Here is a 6000-nt window from a genome sequence, read left to right as displayed (position 1 = left end):
GGAGGAGCTGTGCAAGAAAGGAACACTATGAATTGCTCTGGTGTCTGAATACTTACGATCTCGCCAGGGGCTTGGCCCTGTGCGGCCACTCCTCTTCGCCGTTGTCGGTGTTGGTGGAGTAGTCCGGAGGAAGGGTCTTCCCCTTCTTGGACCCTTCGGCCTCCCCAGTTGGGGCGGCCGTCCTTTTCTTCCCTCCCCCCGCTGGAGGGGGAGAGGTCTCTTCTTCCTCCTCCTCGTCTTCATGGGAGGAGTGCGCCTTGGAGCCGTCGGATGATGAATCCGACACCTCCTGGCATCGGGCACTCTTTCGAGTCCCCATGGCCTTCTTCTTGGCCTTCTTCTCCGGCCCCACATAGGGTGCCGGAACCAGCAGCTTCGCCAAGTGAGCGTCCGCTGGGCCTTCGAGAAAAGGAGCCGGACAGTTGATCTGTCCGGACGTCTCCTGCCAATCCTGTCAAAGGTAAGGGAGCTTAGATCCCGCATGGAGTCAAACTATGAAAAACTAATACCCTGTAAAAGGTAAAAACAGCTTACCAGACTAGCGTGACGCTGTGTGCTGAATCCGCGATCCTCGATAGCGGATGCGGGGGCCTCGGCGCCCTTGAAAAGCACCTTCCAGGCATCTTTGTACGTCGTGTCGAAGAGCCTGCTCAGAATTCGGTGCTGCGCCGGGTCGAACTCCCACGAGTTGAAAGCCCGTTGTTGACACGGGAGGATCCGGCGGATGAGCATAGCCTGGACTACGTTGACAAGTTTGAGCTTCTTGTCCACCAGGGTTTGGACGCATGTTTGGAGTCCGGTCAGCTCTCCTTTTTTACCCCACGACAGGCCCGTCTCTTTCCAGGAGGTGAGCCACGTAGGGGGTCCGGATCGGAACTCGGGGGCTGCGACCCATTCAGGGTCGCGCGGCTCGGTGATGTAAAACCACCCCGATTGCCACCCCTTTAGGGTCTCCACGAAGGAGCCCTCGAGCCATTGGACGTTGGGCATCTTGCCCACCATGGTGCCTCCGCACTCCGCTTGGGTGCCGCGCACCACCTTCGGCTTGACATTGAAAGTCTTGAGCCATAGGCCGAGATGAGGGCGGATGCAGAGGAAAGCCTCACACACGACGATAAACGCCGAGATGTTGAGGACAAAGTTCAGGGCTAGATCGTGGAAATCCAGGCCATAGTAGAACATGAGCCCCCGGACAAATGGGTGGAGAGGGAAGCCCAGTCCGCGGAGGAAATGGGGGAGGAATACCACCCTCTCATGGGGCCTAGGGGTGGGGATGAGCTGCCCCTCTTCGGGAAGCCGGTGCGCAATGTCGTTAGACAAGTATCCGGCCTTCCTCAGTTTTTTGATGTGTCCCTCCGTGACGGAGGAGACCATCCACTTGCCTCCCTCTTCGGACATGGCTAGAGAAGGTTGAGGTGGGGTGTGCGGACTTGGGCGCTGGAGCTCGAGTACGCGGAAATGGATAGGCAAAGGAGGAAGAAGGCGTGGATGAAAAGGTGGAACCTTATCCCCTTATATGGGCGGACGCGACTATGCGTCCCCACCAGCCTGGTAAAACTCGCTTATCTCCCAAGCACCGTAATCAATGGCGCAGTTGGGTTAGCCACGCCCGTATTGATGAGAATCCCGGAATAAGGGGACACGATCTCTGCTTTGACAAGACGTGCCAAGGAAACCGCCTCGCTAAACGCGCTGAGGTGGGACAGTAAAACGATTCGAATAGAGACTTGGCCGTGGTGTGATGTCATGCTACAGAATACGTCAGCAGATTAGATTTGTGTAAATATTATTCTCTCTATGGCAATATGTGGAAACTTATTTTGCAGAGCCGGACACTACCTTTGTGTTCATAATCTTCTATGAAGTACTTGGAGGAGGAACCCGCCTTGCAATGCCGAAGACAATCTACGTGTCGGACTCGTCGTCATTGAAGCCTGGTTCAGGGGCTACTGAGGGAGTCCTGGATTAGGGGGTGTCCGGATAGCCGGACTATACCTTCGGCCGGACTCCTGGACTATGAAGATACAAGATTGAAGACTCCGTCCCGTGTCCGGAAGGGACTTTCCTTGGCGTGGAAGGCAAGCTTGGCGATACGGATATGTAGATCTCCTACCATTGTAACCGACTCTGTGTAACCCTAACCCTCTCCGGTGTTTATATAAACCGGAGGGTTTTAGTCCGTAGGACGAACAACAATCATATCATAGGCTAGCTTCTAGGGTTTAGCCTCCTTGATCTCATGGTAGATCTACTCTTGTACTACCCACATCATCAATATCAATCAAGCAGGACGTAGGGTTTTACCTCCATCAAGAGGGCCCGAACCTGGGTAAAACATCGTGTCCCTTGTCTCCTGTTACCATCCGCCTAGACACACAGTTCGGGACCCCCTACCAGAGATCCGCCGGTTTTGACACCGATCGTCACCAAACTTTAAGCGTGCGGACCCTACGGGTTCGAGAACTATGTAGACATGACCGAGACACGTCTCCGGTCAATAACCAATAGCGGAACCTGGATGCTCGTATTGGCTCCTACATATTCTATGAAGATCTTTATTGGTCAAACCGCATAACAACATACGTTGTTCCCTTTGTCATCAGTATGTTACTTGCCCGATATTCGATCGTCGGTATCTCAATACCTAGTTCAATCTCTTTACCGGCAAGTCTGTTTACTCGTTCTGTAATGCATCATCCTGCAACTAACTCATTAGTCACATTGCTTGCAAGGCTTATAGTGATGTGCATTACCGAGAGGGCCCAGATACCTATGTGACAATCGGAGTGACAAATCCTAATCTCGAAATACGCCAACTCAACAAGTACCTTCGGAGACACCTGTAGAGCACCTTTATAATCACCTAGTTACATTGTGATGTTTGGTAGCACACAAAGTGTTCCTCCGGTAAATGGGAGTTGCATAATCTCATAGTCATAGGAACATGTATGAGTCATGAAGAAAGCAATAGCAACATACTAAACGATCAAGTGCTAAGCTAACGGAATGGGTCAAGTCAATCACACCATTCTCCTAATGATGTGATCCTGTTAATCAAATAACAACTCTTTGTCCATGGTTAGGAAACATAAACATCTTTGATTAACGAGCTAGTCAAGTAGAGGCATACTAGTGACACTCTGTTTGTCTATGTATTCACACATGTATTATGTTTCCGGTTAATACAATTCTAGCATGAATAATAAACATTTATCATGATATAAGTAAATAAATAATAACTTCATCATTGCCTCTGGGGCATATTTCCTTCACTTGATCCTATCTTGCAAGTCTATAGTCACCTATTATGTGTTATGATCCGTTAACCCCAAAGTGACAATAATCGGGATACTTATCGGTGATGACTGTAGTTTGAGGATTTCATGTATTCACTATGTGTTAATGCTTTGGTCCGGTACTCTATTAAAAGGAGTCCTTAATATCCCTTAGTTTCCAATAGGACCCCGCTGCCACGGGAGGGTAGGACAAAAGATGCCATGCAAGTTCTTTTCCATAAGCACGTATGACTATATTCGCAATACATGCCTACATTACATTGATGGACTGAAGCTAGTTCTGTGTCACCATAGGTATGACTGTTACATGATCGATCGCATCCGGCATAATTCTCCATCACCGATCCAATGCCTACAAGCTTTTCCTATATTGTTCTTCGCTTATTTACTTTTCCGCTGCTACTGTTACAATTACTATAAAACCCAAAAATATTACTTTTGCTACCGTTACCTTTTGCCACAGTTACACTACTATCATATTACTTTGCTACTAAATACTCAGCTGCTAATATTTGAGAATATTCTTTGGCTCCCCTTGTGTCTAATCAATAAATTTGGGTTGAATACTCTACCCTCGAAAACTATTGCAATCCCCTATACTTGTGGGTTATCAAGAACAATTTCTGGCGCCGTTGCTGGGGAGCATAGCTCTATTCTTTTAGTCACTTGGGCTTTATATCTGCTTATCACTATGAAGAACTTGAAAGATCCAAGAACCAAGATTTATCCCTCAAGTACGAGGGGAGGTAAGGAACTGCCATCTAGCTCTGTACTTGATTCACCTTCTATTTTGAGTAAGCTTGCGACACCTAAACCTGCTTCTGCTATTAATTCTGATATGTCGCATGTTATTGATGATGCCACTTTTGCTATGCATGATACTTATGATGAAACTACTTCTATGTTTGATACTACTGTGCCACTTGGTGAATTTCTTGATGAACAACTTGCTAGGGCTAGAGAGAATGAAATTATTGAAACTGATAATATTGATGAAAGTGATGATGAAGATTCTCCCCCTAGATATGAATTACCTGTTGTTCCTGAAGGTTATGTTATGGATGAAGAAACTGCTAGAGACTTTCTTGCTTGCAATGATAGGAGTGATCTTAAGAAACTATTAGCTAAGCTGAAAAAAAAATCTTTGAATGATAGAATGAAATATGATCCTGCTTATGCTACTTCACCTATCTTTGTTACTGATAAGGATTATGAATTCTCTGTCGATCCTGAGTTAATTACTTTGGTTGAATTTGGTCCTTTCTATGGCTATGAATCTGAAACTGTTGTGGCACATCTTACTAAATTAAATGATATAGCTACCATGTTCACTAATGATGAGAAAACTCGCTACTATTATATCCTTAAATTATTTCCGTTCTCATTAAAGGGTGATGCTAAGATATGGTTTAATTCTCTTGATCCTGGCTATGTGCGTAGTCTCCGGGATATGATTTACTACTTCTCTGCTAAATATTTCCCCGCTCATAAGAAACAAGCTGCTTTAAGGAAAATATATAACTTTGTGCAAATTGAAGAAGAGAGTCTTCCACAAGCTTGGGGGAGGCTTCTCCGATCATTTAATGCTTTGCATGATCATCCTCTCAAGAAAAATGAAATACTTGATATCTTTTATAATGGACTAACCGATGCTTCCAGAGACCACCTGGATAGTTGTGCTGGTTGTGTTTTCAGGGAAAGAACTGTTGATCAAGTTGAATTGCTATTGAATAATATGTTGACTAATGAAAATAATTGGACACTTCCTGAACCAACTCCTGAGCCAACTCCGAAGAAAACGGGTATTCTATTTCTCAGTCTAGAAGATATGCAAAAGGCAAAGAAATCTATGAAAGAAAAAGGTATTAAAGCTGAAGATATTAAGAATTTACCTCCTATTGAAGAAATACATGGTCTTGATAACCCAACACAGGTAGTTGATGTCTACTACACAACCTTCTTCTTGTAGACGTTGTTGGGCCTCCAAGTGCAGAGGTTTGTAGGACAGTAGCAAATTTCCCTCAAGTGGATGACCTAAGGTTTATCAATCCGTGGGAGGCGTAGGATGAAGATGGTCTCTCTCAAGCAACCCTACAACCAAATAAAAAAGAGTCTCTTGTGTCCCCAACACACCCAATACAATGGTAAATTGTATAGGTGCACTAGTTCGGTGAAGAGATGGTGATACAAGTGCAATATGGATAGTAGATAATGGTTTTTGTAATCTGAAAATATAAAAAGAGCAAGGTAGCAAATGGTAAAAGTGAGCGTAAATAGTATTGCAATGCGTTGAAACAAGGCCTAGGGTTCATACTTTCACTAGTGCAAGTTCTCTCAACAATAATAACATACTTGGATCATATAACTATCCCTCAACATGCAACAAAGAGTCACTCCAAAGTCACTACTAGCAGCAAACAAACGAAGAGATTATTGTAGGGTATGAAACCACCTCAAAGGTATCCTTTCTGATCAATCTATTCAAGAGTCCGTAATAAAATAACACGAAGCTATTCTTTCTGTTCAATCTATCATAGAGTTCGTACTAGAATAACACCTTAAGACGCAAATAAACCAAAACCCTAATGTCACCTAGATACTCCAATTTCACCTGAAGTATCCGTGGGTATGATTATACGATATACATCACACAATCTCAGATTCATCTATTCAACCAACACATAGAACATCAAAGAGTGCCCCA

Source organism: Triticum urartu, chromosome 2 (assembly GCF_003073215.2).
Source record: "Triticum urartu cultivar G1812 chromosome 2, Tu2.1, whole genome shotgun sequence".
Classification (NCBI taxonomy): Eukaryota; Viridiplantae; Streptophyta; class Magnoliopsida; order Poales; family Poaceae; genus Triticum; species Triticum urartu.
This window is presented reverse-complemented; position numbering follows the sequence as displayed.